The sequence below is a fragment of the Hemiscyllium ocellatum genome, chromosome 13 (assembly GCF_020745735.1).
Source record: "Hemiscyllium ocellatum isolate sHemOce1 chromosome 13, sHemOce1.pat.X.cur, whole genome shotgun sequence".
NCBI classification, from domain to species: Eukaryota; Metazoa; Chordata; class Chondrichthyes; order Orectolobiformes; family Hemiscylliidae; genus Hemiscyllium; species Hemiscyllium ocellatum.
The window spans coordinates 44,778,530-44,796,255 of NC_083413.1; the positions used below are offsets into that span (position 1 = coordinate 44,778,530).

General features: G+C 43.5%; 1 long non-coding RNA gene across 2 annotated transcripts in view; it reads left to right on the top strand.

The window, feature by feature from the left end:
• Window positions 1–17,726, top strand: part of LOC132821881 (uncharacterized) — a 44,472-nt gene that overhangs the window by 22,629 nt on the left and 4,117 nt on the right. Inside the window, exon 3 of one of the 2 annotated variants that reach the window (XR_009645365.1) lies at window positions 6,098–6,169. The exons of the other annotated variant lie outside the window; for it this stretch is intronic. This is a non-coding gene — a long non-coding RNA (uncharacterized LOC132821881). Of the gene's footprint in view, window positions 1–6,097; window positions 6,170–17,726 lie in introns of those variants that run through there. 2 annotated transcript variants of the gene reach the window in all.

A 17,726-nucleotide genomic window follows, 5' to 3' on the forward strand; every position in this document is an offset into this window, starting at 1 on the left:
CACATGTAGCATACTATCCTACAGGGAATGAATCAGGGACAGCTGTGATCAGTGTCTGACAGCTGGAGGGCAGCTTTATAGAAGGCATGCTATTACCCTTGGCTGGGTCTGTATGGGAGGTGTGTGGCATGGGACATTATCCAATACAAGGAATAGTGTTAAGAGAAGGAATCACCATTATGTGTATTGGGCATATAGAGGAAGATAATTAACAGAGGGTACGGTAGAAGAGCCCCTTGAAAGATTGAACATTGAGTTGTATATTGATAGATTAAGGAAGTATTATGATGGACACCCTAGAACAGGTGTGCAATAATGATTGGAGAAGAAGTAGTGTGTATGGTGGAACAATTGCCTGAGGACTATTCAGCCTGGATAGTGGAATTAATCAGCCTCGCACACTGACCCTGAATTTAGTGAAACAGCTAGTTGGTCTGCCTTTGGAGTAATACATGACTACATGCTAGCATGGACCAAGAGAGGGAATGCTACCTCCAATGGATCTCTAGACATACTCAAGGAAATACTTAAGCAATTGGTTGAGAGACTACTAAGGGACCCATCATGAGCGCTACGAATAAAATTAAGGCCAATAGGAAGATAGAATAGCACAACAAGCAAGCAACATATAGGCAGATTATTGAGCCAGAAACATATCAGAGGAGTATTCAGAAGAAGAAGGAACAATGATATTTAGTGTTGGGTGCAGGAAATGTCAGTTGAAAAAAAAGGGCTCTGCAGACCAAGAAGAACATGAGGAGTGGGAACACGAAGGAGCAATGAAGGGAAAAGATGGGATATAGTGAAAGGAAGAACAGGTAGTTGCCCATAAAGCATTTCATCAGAGCCTATCAGAAATATATTATGAAATAGGACATCCCAGAAATATGAGCACCCTTCAGTTGGTAAGCAGGTATATTGGTGGTGGGAGGGCCTGGGACAAGACAGGGTGAAACATTGCCAATAACATGTGTGTGGATGTTAACCAAGGGACAGTCATGAAGGTGAGGATGAGGACGATGTGTGCCCCAAAGACCATGGGAAAATCTGAGCTAGATTTCACTGTTTATCCCTAGCAATAAATCAAGGGAAGATCTATCACTTGGCAATTATCAATTAGTTCATCCGCTGGTGGAAGCATTTGTGGTTAGAGATTGAACAGTCAAAATTGTACCTAAGACGTTTGCTGAAATAATATTAGCCTGATGGGCCACTATAAATAGATTAAGATCAGGGCACTAATTTTACTGGAAAGGTGATGAATGATTCTGCATCCCTTATTATCAGGAACAGTAGAAAGGATGAATTGGACCCTGAAAGTAGTTTCAGCAAAGTCATGAGGGGAAAAGGGCAAATGTATACCACTGGGTTTAAGAACATGAAAAAGCCAAGGGACTGGATAAACCCAATTAAGTTAATGACAGGGCGAGCAATCGCGTTGCCACCAGATGTGATTACAGGGAGGAAAACATAGGATATGATACAATGTTATGTGTGGGAATGTGTACTCAGATCCATGACATGTGGCAAGCAGTCCAGTATAAACAACAGATCCAAGACCTTCTGCACAGGAATGTAAATGACCCTCAGAGATCAGGTGAAAGTGGAGACTTAACCCCAAGGTGGCGAGGACTCTAACAGATAATAATGAATGGAGATACTTACTAGTGCTTAGAGATCTGAGGGAGTGGGCATTGGAAGCACTGGAGTAAATTAAAGAAGTAAAAAGGAGGAGAGGAGGGTTAACATCCTGTGCTTACACCATAGTAAAAGGCCATGGTGATGATGAACATACAGTCATAAAGCTGATCATTCTACATAGTGAATTTGTGTAAACTAAAATACTTGTTTGCAGCAGAACATATGACTAACCAGTATCAAACACTTTGTGGCATCCAATTGTTAATTGAATGAAACCAGTTGTAGTGAACAAGCTACAATGCAGTGTTTAATTATGTATACTAAGAACAAAGGTGTATACTAAGCAGTGTTTAATTATGTATACTAAGAACAAGGGTGAAATTTGTTGGGTGACCAGAGGACACCCAGGAGGCAAACCCTTAGGGGTGAGTGAAATTCTAAAGGAAATTTGGAAAAGGAGTAAGCTTGGCTAGTTTCCTCACACAGCTCAATAACCTACAGTTTGGGAAAGAGCAGCAGTATTGTCAGATAGCATCTGTTATATGTGCAGTGAGTTTAGGATAAAAAGTCTCTTGGTGGAATGGTGACTGAGTTGTCCAATGGAGGCAATATAATGACTCTGATATACAATATTGGGTAACCATGTGTGTGACAGAAAAGGAAGTGGAAATGGTGAGAAAAGCGATCTTTGGGGTTGAGCGCAAATATGTCAGGAGGTTAACACTGATTAATTCACTCAGACTGTGGTCGAAGGAACCCTGGGAAAAGTTACAAAGATCCACCTTACAGTGACGGTCAGCCAGGTCCAAACAAGATCACCAATTCAGCCATTATATCACTTTGAGAAAGACCTGTAGAAGCCAGGTAAAAATGACAAAGGGAGGACTAGTCACATGCTCAAGTCAGGGGTAACTTTAACCCTATACGTGATGGCAGCATCATCCTTGACTCAGTATGTCATGCTTATCTGTTTCAAGAAAAGGAAACTTAGGTGAAGGAGATGGATCATGAGGTGATGTGATTGAATGGTTTTGGAGCCTGTGAACCCTCTCCAAGGTGTTGATATGATGCTAAATAGGTTCATGTGCATATCAATATAATTTACACTGAGGAACTCCCTCTACACCCCACTCAACAGAGGGAGAAGAGACCACATCCACAACAGCTGAGCAACCTTATGTTCAACCTCAGCAACCAAATGTCCTGGTCAATGAAGGGATGAGGGAGTGGACTCTTATGAACGTCCAACAGGTCCTCTACACCAATGTTCCCCATCAGGTAAAGCATTTGCTCTTGAATTTGTCCAGTGTAATACCACCACCAGAATGGTCCCATGGTATAGAACTTAGATCACAGAAGTACAGCACAGAAAGGCCCTTTGGTCCATGATGTTGTGTCAAGGATTAATCCTAATGTAAAATAAAACAACCTAACCTATGCACCCCTCAATTCACTACTGTCCATGTGCATGTCCAGCAGTTGCTTAAATGTCCCTAATGACTTTGCTTCCACCACCACCGCTGGCAACACATTCCATGCATTCACAATTCTCTGTAAAGAACTAACCTCTCATGTCTCCTCTATACCTTCCTCCTAATATCTTAAAACTATGACCCCTCATGCCAATCAGTCTTGCCGTGGGGAAAAGTCTCTGGCTATTGACTCTATCCATGCCTCTCATTACCTTGTATACCTCAATCTGGTAATCTCGCTTCCTCCTCTCCAGAGTGACAAGTCCGAATTTAGTCAATCTCTCTTCATAAGACAAGCCGTCCTGGTAAACCTTCTTTGCACCTTCTCCAAAGCCTCTGTATCTTTTCTCTAATAGGGTGACCAGAACTAGACACAATGTTCCAAGTGTGGTCTCACCAGGGTCTTGTAGAGCTGTAGCAAAACCTTGCAGCTCTTAAACTTGATCCCCTGTTAATGAAAGCCAAAACACCATATGCATTCTTAACAACCCTATCCACTTGGGTAGCAACTTTAAGGGATCAATGCACTTGGAACACAAAGATTCCTCTGTTCATCCACACTGCCAAAGTCAGCATGGTGGCACAGTGGTTAGCACTACTGCCTCACAGCGCCAGAGACCCGGGTGCGATTCCCGCCTCAGGCGACTCTCAGTGTGGAGTTTGCACATTCTCCCCATGTCTGCGTGGGTTTCGTCAGGGTGCTCTGGTTTCCTCCCACAATCCAAAAATGTGCAGGTTAGGTGAATTGGCCATGCTAAATTGCCTGTAGTGTTAGGTGAAGGGGTAAATGTAGGGGAATGGGTCTGGGTGGGTTGCGGGTCAGTGTGGACTTGTTGGGCCGAAGGGCCTGTTTCCACACTAAGTAATCTAATCCTGCATTCATCATTCAAGTTCAACCTTCCAAAATGCGTCACTTCACATTTATCCAGGTTGAACTCCATCTGCCATTTTGCAGCCCAGCTCTGCTTCCTGTCTATGTCATGCTGCAGCCTGCAGTAGCCCTCAATATTATCAATGGCACCTCCAACCTTTGTGTCATCTTCAAATTTATTAACCCACCCTTCATGCTCCTCATCCAAGTCATTTGTAAAAACTACAAAGTGCAGAGGCTCAAGAACAGAGCCCTGCAGGACACCACTCAACACTGACCTCCAGGCAGAATACTTTCCATCTACAATCGCTCTCTGCTTCTGTCAGCCAATCAATTCTGAATCCAAATAGCCAAATCTCCCTGTATCCCATACCTCCTGACTTTATGAATGAGCCTACCATGGGGAAATTTATCGACTGCCTTGCTGAAGTCCATATACACCACATCCACCGCTCGACCTTCATTGACCTGTCTTGTCACCTCCTCAAAGAACTCAATAAGATTTGTGAGGCATTACCTGCCCCTCACAAAATCATACTGACTGCCTTTAATCACACTATGCTTTTCCAAATAGTCATAAATTCTATCCCTCAGAATTCTTTCCAAAACCTTGCTGACCACAGACGTAAGACTGACTGGTCTGTAATTGCCAGGGATTTCCCTATTACCCTTCTTGAGCAGAGGAACAACATTTGCCTCCTTCCAATTCTCCTGTACATCTCCCGTGGAGAGTGAGGAAGCAAAGATCTTCACCAGCGGCTTAGCAACCTCCTTTATCTCTTTCCGGAGCAGCCTGGGATGGATCTGGACTGGTCCTGGGGACTTATCAATTTTAATTTAGTATCTGAGGCAAGAAGCCAAGAACAGAGAGTGGGCAGATTAAGACCAAAAAAAGGATATTGTATCAATTGTGTTATACAAATTTGGATGTAACCTCTCGTGTAATTGATGGATTTATGAACACTGTTATCCATCATACTTTGATGCTGTAAAATGTGCAACAAGTGTTATTCTGTAAGTCAAAGAGAGCATTGGCTTTTTCGAAAGCATGTGTGAAGGAGATCTGTTATAGCTACCTCCAGTGGTTGGACTGGGTTATTCCTCCTTTTGCATAAAAATGTTCTGCTGCATTGTAAAATCTGTCAAGTGTTGGTGTTGAGTCTGTTGGTGCCAAACTAAGACCACCTTATATTGATCTTTTGGAACATTCGGCTTGGCATCACAAATAGAGTCTTGGCAGGTATTGTAGAAAGTGCACTATACTCTCTATTGCTGTCCTTGTTGACACTCTTTCTATACTGAAGTTGGGTCCTTGAACGTTGAAGGGTGGGGACAGTGAAGTTGGTATTGACTCTATCAGTCAGTGCTGTTCAGTCCTATTAGGTAGTTGTCTGAGGAATGCTCTTGCAAGTGCTGAGGAAAACAAAGTTGCCATGACATTTTTTGTACGGACCTGAGAGTCACAGTGGTGACAGCACTTCTGTCCACGTTGCTCAAAAATAAAGCTTGTATCGGACTATTTAAACATCACCTTAAGTAGTGCACTCCTAATTAGATGTCCCATCAGAAATAACATGTGCAATGACTTGCCTAACTTTCATAAGCAAATGGGATGCTTATATATCTAATTGTAATGACAACTGGGTGTGAAAATAGCCCAAGCTTGAACTGGCTACACTATAACACTTCTCCCACTCTCTGCCTTCTTGATTCCCACATTAAATTAACAAAGACAACTATACTTTATACAACATAAAATTTTTAAAAAATTGCATACTATCCAGCACTTGCCATCTTGCACTTTGTCATAAACAAGGCAAATGTTTACAAAGTAGTTATACAGACAATAAACAATAATTTCAAAAACATGTAACTACCACCAGTTGTTGTACAGATCTATCTTGATGAAACAATGCTTTATTATATCATATTTATTTAGTTAAAGTACCATAGGACTGTAAAACTATTTTTGTAATACGTGTGTTAATTAATAATAAAATGGAATGGTATCTGATTATAAGTACAATACTGATTTAATGCCCATAATTTATTTTGTTAACTGTCAGAATTGTGTCTTTTTATTTTTGTGCCATTATCAACTGTGGACTGAAAGGAGAAAGAACATTAAAAAAGGGATTTACCAGGAAGACTGCATAACTTCACAGCAAGGAATATGATTTTATTCTGAACTCTTTCTTTTGTGGTTGCATGTTCCTGCAATGCGCAGACAATTAGGAGCCAAGGCAACATTTACAAGTGAAGTTGATGGGCTCTCAGCTAACTGAATGGATTAGCTCTACAAACAAGTTACAGAGACACAACAGTAAGAGAGAAAACTACAGGAGGGTGGTGGTGAAGTTGACCCCGCAGAAGCTGTTTTCTGCAGTAAAGAAAATTTTAAATATGAAGACTAGTTGCTTTCCCTGCAGTATATTCTGCAATTTGTGACTTTGAAATTGATAACTAAGACATCTTCCAAGTTAATCAATCACTGTACTTCTTATAAACCAGTGAAAGCTTCCAGAAAAAGTCAACTAAATAACCAAGTACTTGGCTAGCTGAAGTTTGATTATCCCAATATCAGAATAAGGAAGCAACACAACTGAACTGACTTTACCACTTTTCTCTGTCTTTGCAATAATGTTTTCCCCTATTTTGTGTCTCTGTGTGTGTTGATGAATGCATGTGAAAGGTGCAGATAATAAGACGATTGAAGTTTTAGATAGTAGTGTTATACACTAAAGGTTTATATCTGTTCATTTATAGTTACAGTCTAATTACTTACATTAAATTATAATTCTTGCTTAGTACAGAAACCTACACTGTACTTTCTCTCAACCTTGATCTGAAAGTCAGGGAATTTGAGGTATTGTGCAAACCTTAAAACATTGCAACATTTATTTAAACACAAAGAACAACGGGACTCAATTTATGGTGTGCTACCCCAGTGGATTATAACATAATTTTTAATAATCAACTACCAGAGACTGAGTGCAAGGTTATGCTTGTTTTGTTTCAGTACCTCAAGGATAGTATCATTTCAGCTAGACTGGGCTAAGATGTTGAACAATAAATTGTTGGTCACATAGCAGCTCATTATCAGAATTGGGGTCAGTTAGGTCAGTTGGTTGGACAGCTGGTTTGTAATGCAGTGTGACGCCAACAATTCCTGCATCAGCTGAACTCACCATGAAGGATATACTTCATTGCCCACCTGAGGCATAGTGGCCCTCACATTAAATCTCTCTTATGATAGAGTAGCCCTCTGTTCCTCTGGGACTATGGTTTTTTTTATTATTATCGAAATTCCAAACTTGCTGCATACAAACATAAGAAACAGATGTCTATTCCAAGTCATAGCATAATGTTGTTAATGTCTCCTTCACTCTGTCTGAGAACAAATAATCTTATCCTAAATGTTGTTGTTTTTCCCATCCCCTATCAGTGTCTGCCACCTCCCTGTCTCTAAACCTCTCTTGACTGCAAAGTCTCTCTAATATTTTTGTTCACATTAACTTCCATTTATCCAAGGTCACTCACAAATTCCTGCTGACATTAACCTCTGGGATGCCTTTGATTCATCTTGCCCAGGTTAATTAATTGACATCTACTGTTTATTTGAATTGGAGGAATGTCTACAATAGGCATCAAACCCACAAAGACTTCATATAGAAAAAGAATGGAAAATTAACCACAGCAGTATGCTACCAAATCCCAGTTGTTGAAAGTGGATTACACAGAAGATGCCAATGATAATGGTAAATTATTAACTCTCCATTTTCAATTTCCATTTTCTGATTTGTAATACCTGAGAATAAAATTGCTGAAATAAACAAAAACACTATTGCTGATCAAAAATACATTCATTAAACAACCATGTTTTCAGATTAAAATCTAACTTATTAAGAAATCTAAACATATTTTTGAACTGCACATTCTTGATCCTTATTTTGTACCAGACACTGTTTAAAAACAATTTTATGTACTGGGCATAAAATGTACATTTATATTGATGTTGCATTTTATTCTGATGGTTAGTAAGTAATAATAGTCCTTTTTCTTTCACTCAAGAAAACCTTGTAATTGGCTCCTTCACCTTGATTGGTACAACATCTGAATTGAAGTTGTACAAAATTGCATGCTAAAAAGTCTTAAAAGTATTTGTTAGAAGGGGTTACAAGTAGGTGAACAGATTCTCACCTCACCATCTGTAGCAGATACAATTATTCACTGTAGATATAGAGTCACAGAGATGTACAGCATGGAAACAGACCCTTCGGTCCAACCCGTCCATGCCGACCAGATATCCCAACCCAAACTAGTCCCACCTGCTAGCACCCGGCCCATATCCCTTCAAACCCTTCCTACTCATACCCATCCAAAAGGCCTCTTAAATGTTGCAATTGTACCACCCTCCACCACTTCATCTAGCAGCTCATTCCATACACGTACCACCCTCTGCATGAAAACGTTGCCCCTTAGGTCTCTTTCATATCTTTCCCCTCTCACCCTAAACCTATGACCTCCTGTTCTAGACTCCCTGACCCCAGGGAAAAGACTTTGCCTATTTATCCTATCCATACCCCTCATAATTTTGTTAACCTCTATAAGATCACCCCTCAGCCTCCGGCGCTCCAGGGAAAACAGTCCCAGCTTGTTCAACCTCTCCCTATAGCTCAAATCCTCCAACCTTGGCAACGTCCTTGTAAATCTTTTCTGAACTCTTTCAAATTTCACAACATTTTTCCAATAGGAAGAACAGAATTGCACACAATATTCCAACAGTGGCCTAACCAACATCCTGTACAGCCACATGACCTCCCAACTTCTGTACTCAATATTCTGACCAATAAAGGAAAGCATACCAAACGCCTTCTTCACTATCCTATCTACCTGCGACTCCACTTTCAAGGAGCTATGCACCTGCACTCCAAGGTCTCTTTGTTCAGCAACACTCCCTAGGAGCTTACCAGTAAGTGTATAAGTCCTGCTAAGATTTGCTTTCCCAAAATGCAGCATCTCACATTTATCTAAATTAATCACCATCTGCCACTTCTCAGCCCATTGGCCCATCTGGTCCCGATCCTGTTGTAATCTGAGGTAACCTTCTTCACTGTCCACTATACCTCCAATTTTGGTGTCATCTGCAAACTTACTAACTTTTCCATTTGTGCTCACATCCAAATCATTTAGGTAAATGACAAAAAGTAGAGGACCCAGCACCGACCCTTGTGGCACTCCACTGGTCACAGGCGTCCAGTCTGAAAAACAACCCTCCACCACCACCCTCTACTGCTCTGCCCTCATCAATCTTTTGAGTTTTTTGAAGAAGTAACAAAACCAAGTTTGTGAGACATGATTTCCCACGCACAAAGCCATGTTGACTATCCCTAATCAGTCCTTGCTTTTCCAAATACATGTACATCCTGTCCCTCAGGATTCCCTGTAACAACTTGCCCAGCACCGAGGTCAGGCTCACCGGTCTATTGTTCCCTGGCTTGTCCTTACCGCCCTTCTTAAACAGTGGCACCACGTTTGTAAACCTCCAGTCTTCCGGCACCTCATCCGTGACTATCGATGATACAAATATCTCAGCAAGAGTCCAGCAATCACTTCTCTAGCTTTCCACAGAATTCTCGGGTACACTGATCAGATCCTAGGGATTTATCCACCTTTACCTGTTTCAAGACATCCAGCACTTCCTCCTCTGTAATCTGGGTATTTTGCAAGATGTCACCATCTATTTCCCTGCAGTCTATATCTTCCATATCCTTTTCCATAGTAAATACTGATGCAAAATACTCATTTAGTATCTCCCCCATTTTCTGTGGCTCCACACAAAGGCTGCCTTGCTGATCTTTGAGGGGACCTATTCTCTCCCTAGTTACCCTTTTATCCTTAATGTATTTGTAAAAACCCTTTGGATTCTCCTTAATTCTATTTGCCAAAGCTATTTCCCTCTTATGTATACTTCTACTTCCTTTATACTCTTCTAAGGATTCACTCGATCTATCCTGTCTATACCTTACATATGCTTCCTTCTTTTTCTTAACCAAACTCTCAATTTCTTTAGTCAACCAGCATTCCCTATACCTACCAGCCTTCCCTTTCACCCTGACAGGAATATACTTTCTCTGGATTCTCGTTATCTCATTTCTGAAGATTTCCCATTTTCCAGCCGTCCCTTTTCCTGCGAACATCTGCCTCCAATCAGCTTTCGAAAGTTCTTGCCTAATACCATCAAAATTGGCCTTTTTCCAATTTAGAACTTCAACTTTTAGATCTGGTCTATCCTTTTCCACCACTATCTTAAATCTAATAGAATTATTGTCACTGGCTCCAAAGTGCTCCGCCACTGACAACTCAGTCACCTGCCCTGCCTTATTTCTCAAGCGTAGGTCAAGGTTTGCACCTTTTCTAGTAGGTACATCGACATACTGAATCAGAAAATTGTCTTGTACACACTTAAGAAATTCCTCTCCATCTAAACCTTTAACACTATGACAGTCCCAGTCTATGTTTGGAAAGTTAAAATCCCCTACCATAACCACCCTATTATTCTTACAGATAGTTGAGATTTCCTTACAAGTTTGTTTCTCAAATTCCCTCTGACTATTAGGGGGTCTATAATACAATCCCAGTAAGGTGATCATTCCTTTCTTATTTCTCAGTTCCACCCAAATAACTTCCCTGGATGTATTTCCGGGAATATCCTCCCTCAGCACAGCTGTAATGCTATTCCTTATCAAAAATGCCATTCCTCCTTCTCTCTTGCCTCCCTTTCTATCCTTCCTGTAGCATTTGTATCCTGGAACATTAAGCTGCCAGTTCTGCCCATCCCTGAGTTGAAAAATGTGGTGCTGGAAAAACACAGCAGGCCAGGCAGCATCCGAGGAGCAGGAGAATCGACGTTTTGGGCATAAGCCCTTCTTCAAGAATGAGGCTGGTGTGCCAGGCGGGCTGAGATAAAAGGTAGGGGGAAGGGAATTTGGGGGAGGGGCGCTGGGAATACGATAGGTGGAAGGAGGTGAGGGTGAGGGTGATAGTCCGGAGAGGGGGTGGGGGCGGAGAGGTCGGGAAGAAGATTGCAGGTCAAGAGGGCGGTGCTGAATCCCCGAGGGTTGGGACTGAGATAAGATGGGGGGAGAGGAAATGAGGAAGCTGGAGAAATCTACATTCATCCCGCGTGGTTGGAGGGCTCCTAGGCGGAAGATGAGGCGCTCTTTCTCCAGGCGTCATGTGGCCAGGGTCTGGCGACGGAGGAGGCCAAGAACCTGCATGTCATTGGCGGAGTGGGAGGGGGAGCTAAAGTGTTCAGCCACGGGGCGGTTGGGTTGGTTGGTGCGGGTGTCCCAGAGGTGTTCCCTGAAACATTTCGCAAGTAGGCAGCCTGTCTCACCAATGTAGAAGAGAGCACATTGGGTGCAGCAGATACAGTAAATGATGTGTATGGAGGTGCAGGTGAATTTGTGATGGATATAGAAGGATCCATTGGGGCCTTAGAGGGAGGTGAGGGGGGAGGTGTGGGTGCAAGCTTTGCACTTCTTGCGGTTGCAGGGGAAGATGCCGGGAGTGGAGGTTGGGTTGGTGGGTGGTGTGGACCTGATGAGGGAGTCGCGGAGGGAGTGGTCTCTCCTGAATGCTGATAAGAGTGGAGAGGGAAATATATCCCTGGTGGTGGGGTCTGTCTGGAGGTGGTGGAAATGATGAAGGATGATACGATGTATCCAGAAGTTAGTGGAGTGGAAGGTGAGGACCAGTGGGGTTATGTCCTGGTGGCGATTGGAGGGGTGTGGTTCAAGGGCGGAGTTGCGGGATGTGGAGGAGATGTGGTGGAGAGCGTCATCGACCACGTCGGAGGGGAAATTGCGGTCTTTGAAGAAGGAGGCCATTTGAGTTGTTCGGTAGTGGATTTGGTCCTCCTGGGAGCAGATGCGGCGGAGGCGGAGGAATTGGGAATATGGGATGGCATTTTTACAGGGGGAAGGGTGGGAGGAGGTGTAATCTAGGTAGCTGTGGGAGTCGGTCGGTTTGTAGTAAATGTCTGTGTTGAGTCAGTTGCCCGAGATAGAAATGGAGAGGTCTAGGAAGGGGAGGGAGGAGTCTGAGATGTGGACGGTGTTAGTAAAGTGGATGAACTGTTCAACCTCCTTGTGGGAGCATGAGGTTGCACCAATACAATCATCGATGTAGCGGAGGAAAAGGTGGGTGGTGGTGCCAGTATAGCTGCTGAAGATGGACTGTTCCATATATCCTACGAAGAGGCAGGCATTGCTGGGGCCCATGCGGATGCCCATGGCTACTCCTTTGGTTTGGAGGAAGTGGGAGGATTGGAAGGAGAAGTTGTTAAGAGTGAGGACCAGTTCAGTCAGTTGAAGGAGGGTGTCAGTGGAAGGGTACTGGTTGGGTCAGCAGGAGAGGAAGAAGCGGAGGGCTTGGAGGCCTTCGTGATAGGGGATGGAAGTGTATAGGGACTGGATGTCCATCGTGAAGATAAGGCATTGGGGGCCAGGGAAGCGAAAATCATGGAGGAGGTGGAGGGCGTGGTGGTGTCCCGAACGTAGGTGGGGAGTTCTTGGACTAAGGGGGACAGGGCAGTGTCGAGGTATGCAGAGATGAGTTGGTGGGGCAGGAGCAGGCTGAGACAATGGGTCGGCCGGGGCAGTTGGGTTTGTGGATTTTGGGTAGGAGGTAGAAACGAGCGGTGCGGGGTTGTGGGACTATGAGTTTGGAGGCAGTGGATGGGAGAACTCCTGAGGTGCTGAGGTTATGGATGGTCTGGGAGATGATGGTTTGGTGATGTGAGGTGGGGTCATGGTCAAGGGAGCAGTAGGCGGAGGTGTCCGCGAGTTGGCATCTAGCTTCAGCGGTGTAAAGATCGGTGCGCCAAACTACCATTGTACCTCCCTTGTCTGCCGGTTTGATGGTGAGGTTGGGGTTGGAGCGGAGTGAGTGGTGGGTTGCGTGTTGTGAAGGTGAGAGGTTGGAGTGGGGGGAGGGGTGGACAGGTTGAGGCGGTCGATGTCGCGGCGGCAGTTGGATATGAAGAGATCAAGGGCGGGTAAGAGGCCAGCACGGGGTGTCCAGGTGGATGGGATGTGTTGGAGGTGGGAGAAGGGGTCGTCCGAGTGTGGGCGAGAATCCTTGTTGAAGGAGTAGGCATGGAGGCAAAGGCGGCAGAATAAATGCTTGATATCTAGCCACGTGTCGAACTTGTTAATCCGGGAGCGTAGGGGGATGAAGGTGAGGCCTCTGCTGAGGACTAATTGTTCATCCTCAGAGAGGGGAAGGTCTGGAGAGATCGTGAAAATATGGCAGGGCTGGGAGTTAGGACCTGGTGTGGGGCTGGAGCTGGAAGTGGGGGTGGAGTTAGTCATGGGGGTGGAGTCAGTCATGGGGGCAGAGATCGATGTGGGGGTGGAGATCTACTTGAGCAGGTGAGCGATGTCACTGGGGGCAAAAATGGCTGTGGCGACGGCCACTCCGGGGGGCGGAAGTGGTGCGCCGGGCAGAAACGGCGCTGGTCCCAGTGGCCGTGGATCCCGCGGTGGCCGCGTATCTGTGGGTGATGGTCTTCCTGGCGATCGTGGAAGTGGTTGTCTGGGCGGCGATCGCAGAGGCTGCATGGTCGGTGGTGGCTGTTGTCTGTGTGGCGGTGGGGGCGGAAGTGATATCACCGTTCGCCGCAGCGGTGGTGGCTGCAGTGGCCGCATGGGCAATGGCGCCCGAGCAATTCCAGAAGTCGCGAGAAGGTTCTGGAACAGTCGAGGAATCTGGAGTGCCCATCCCTGAGCCATGTTTCTGTAATTGCTAGGATATGCCAACCCCATCTTCCTATCCATTCCTGAGTTCATCTGCCTTCACTATTTGGCTCCTTGCATTGAAATAATTGCAGTTTAATTTATTAGTCCGACCTTGTCCCTCCATGCCCTGACTGTTTGACTCGCTTCTGTTCTCAACTGTACCAGTCTCAGATTGATCCCTTTCCTCACTAGCTCCCTGGGTCCCCCTACCCTCCACCTTACTAGTTTAAATCCTCCTGAGCAGCTGTAGCAAATTTCCCTCCCAGTATATTAGATATCTTGAATCAACTATTCAGATGGGTGATGACAGATATCTGGAGCAGGTGGTCTTGAACCAGTGGAAGGTACACTAATACTGTACCATAAGAGCCCTATAATTGTTTACCAAACGCTCTCTTGAACATACAGCCAAATAAATGAACAATTAAGCACAATTTGACATTTTTATTGTGCATTTGTTTATTTTTGTAGTGTTTTGGAGTTTGTTGTGTCAAAACGGAGATCGGCAACATGAATTATCCAGGATCATCATGAAAACTATGCGCTCTTCTTTCAGTCCTTGACAGTTTACATCCTACAATGCTACATTTTGAAGCAGCATAATACTTTGTTACTAATTGTTTAAGGCTGTCCTCCCTATTTTTTGTCTTTTTGTTGTTTTATTTAAAGTACATTTCATTAAAAATCCATTCAAACATCATTAATGTACTAAACTAGCACAATATATAACTATATACACACTATAACTAATATGTACCATGCAAAATGATTTAAATGCTAACTGAAAACACTTTTCCAAATCACCAGTAAATTCAACACTATTAAATCACCCTACTGTTCTAATTGTTTATCCCAAAGTGAGGATAAAAATTTATATTCACAGACAAAAATCACTCACAAATTCTTCAACATTTTTCATGAGCCAATATATAAACAAAAGATGTTATAGTTTTTCATGCTTGAGCTTATTGAATTTTTACATATGATGGAAGCATTACATTTGTCAACTACCCTGTTCAGTGCTTCTTGAACAATTGAGTTTGGAAGCCACTCTTCATGGTGAGTCTTAACACTGGTATTCTACTGACAAATATGTTGTAGTTGTTCATGACAAATATTAAAAGAATGATTTTCATCACTCTGTAGATCTGAAAGAGAATATTCTGTTATGCGGAGAGCACAACAGCATTTCATACAAATGGCAACTAGTTGCATACATTTGGTGCGTGTTTTTATAATTATTTTTATAAAAAACTTTTTCAAATCTTTTATGAAAGCAACTATATATATAAATGAAAACCAGAATCCAAAAGGATAGAGGTGGTACAACAGTGTCATATCACAATACTATTAATAATAAGCTACTTACTATTCTACAGGAACAAACATATCTACTTAAACTAAACTACAATCAAACTAAATAAAAGTTAAGTTGATTTCAAGATAAATTAAATTAAATTAAATTACATCACATTAGTTATTTCTCTTTCACTCACTGTACCTCCATTGAAGCTCCCATCCCTGGGAGCACCAGCCATTGTACCCGTACTTTCCCAGCATCCCCCTCCCAGGCCCCCACTGGCTGCCCAATCCAACTCCCATGGCTATACAACGACCTTGGTTAACATTGCTGACACGTCTGGGTCTATCTAATTTAGAAAGGGCTGTCACGTCTTATAAAACTGGTCCATTTTGTGGTGCACATATTTGTGAGATAGTCTTGGGAGAGATGCTCCTTCACCAGCCTGCGCCATCCCATAAGACCTGGGGGTTTATCCGATGTCCAACTCATTAGAATGTTCTTCCTCACACAATACATAAGAATGTTACACAAGCCCTTCTTGTGTTTCCCCCAGAGAGGGCAAGTTTGGCAACCCCAGGAGAAGAAATATCAGATCCATCTTGACTTCAATTCCCAGGATTTCCTTCAGCTCCCTTAATATGGCACTCCAGTATCTCTGGATCTTGTAACATGACCAATAGCAGTGTGTAAGAGTGTCTTTGGTAATTTTACACATTGGGACATCCTGGAGACGCTCCTCTCTTGAACTTAGCTAGCCTCTCTAGCACCATATAAGCCCTGTGTAAAATCTTCAATTGTATGGCCTGCGCTTTGTTACATATTGAGATTTTCTTTACATTTTCCCATACATCTTACAATGAAATATCCTCTCCGAGTTCCATCCTACAGAGTCTCTCCATATCTCCTAATGCATGCTCTTTCTGTAAATGACACAAAGTACTAATTGAATGAGTGCCTGTTCACTGGAGGTCTCTTTTCTCCCTGTCTAACTTGTAAGGCTGAGCCAGGAGCATGGTCCTCCTCTGTATATAATCCCTTATCTGAAAGTACTGGAAGAGGTGGCTGTTAGGCAATCCATATTTCTGACTTAGTTGACTAAATGACATCAACACCTCCCACTCGAATAAGTCTCCCAAGAGATTCCCTTATTCTCCTATGCTTTAAAGCTGGAGTCCATTGCCCCAGGTTTAAATCTTGGGGCTACCGCCGTGGTAAATGGTGAGGTCTTAAGCCAATTGTCCTCAACTTGCTTCATTATCCTCCAAGCTTTCATCTTATTCAAAATGATTGGGCTCTGACATTGCTCACCACGGATTTCATCTTATCCATAAATAATAGATTAACTAGGGGACATCTCGACTTCAAGGCTTCAACGTCAAACCAAATCGACCCCGAATCCCCCCATACCCAGTTCACCCACATATGCTAACAGGACATTATTTGATATTTTTTCAAGTCTAGAAGGTCCACCATCCCCCCTCACCCTGCGGAAGCTGTAATTTAGTAAATTTAATTAGGGGGTGCCTGCGACACCAAATGAAGGACCCAAGCCAACCACTGAGCCTCCATGACACTCATCTGAGTATCAACAATGGGAGCATTCTCACGGGGTACAACAAGCAAGGAAGAACATTCATTTTGATCAGGGCTATTCGTCCTAATCATGATAACAGTAATCCATCCCATAGCTGCAAATCCTGTTTTATCCTTTTCAGTAGTTGTACATGGTTAGCTTTATACAGCTGGTGGAAGGCAGGGGTCATAAAAATTCCCAAATACAAAAAACGTTTTGACGACCATCTAAATGAGAACTGTATTCCATCCTTCAAATTAGGCACCTCCACGAATTCCCCGATCGGCATGGCTTCTGATTTTGGGAAGTTGATCCTGTATCCCAAAAAACTGCCAAATAAATTATTTTTTTTTATCAATCAGGATACAGATTTCTCCAGGTTGGCCAAAATCAAAAGGACAAGATCATCATGTCTGCTGATGATCTTATGCTCCCCCATTCCCACCCTTGGTCTCACTATTTCAGGGTCCCTCCTGATAGCCTTGGCTAATGACTCAGTTACCAAGGTAAATAACAGCGGTGAAAGAGGACATCTCTGTCTACTACCTCTTCCAATACTCAAGTTATCTGACTTAGTACCATTTGTGATGACTGCCACCTTAGAATCATTATTTATGGGTGGCACAGTGGTTAGCACTGCTGCCTCACAGCGACAGAGACCCGGGTTCAATTCCTGCCTCAGGCACATTCTCCCCATGTCTGCGTGGGTTTCCTCCTGGTGCTCCGGTTTCCTCCCACAGTCCAAAGATGTGCAGGTCAGGTGAATTGGTCATGCTAAATTGCCCGTAGTGTGAGGTGCATTAGTCAGAGGGAAATGGGTCTGGGGTGGGTTACTCTTTGGAGGGTCGGTGTGGACTTGTTGGGCCAAAGGGCCTGTTTCTACACTGTAAGTAATCTAAAAATAACACAACTGCAAATGTGTTGCTGGTCAAAGCACAGCAGGCCAGGCAGCAACTCAGGAATAGAGAATTCGACGTTTCGAGCATAAGCCCTTCATCAGGAATGAGGAGAGTGTGCCAAGCAGGCTAAGATAAAAGGTAGGGAGGAGGGACTTGGGGGAGGG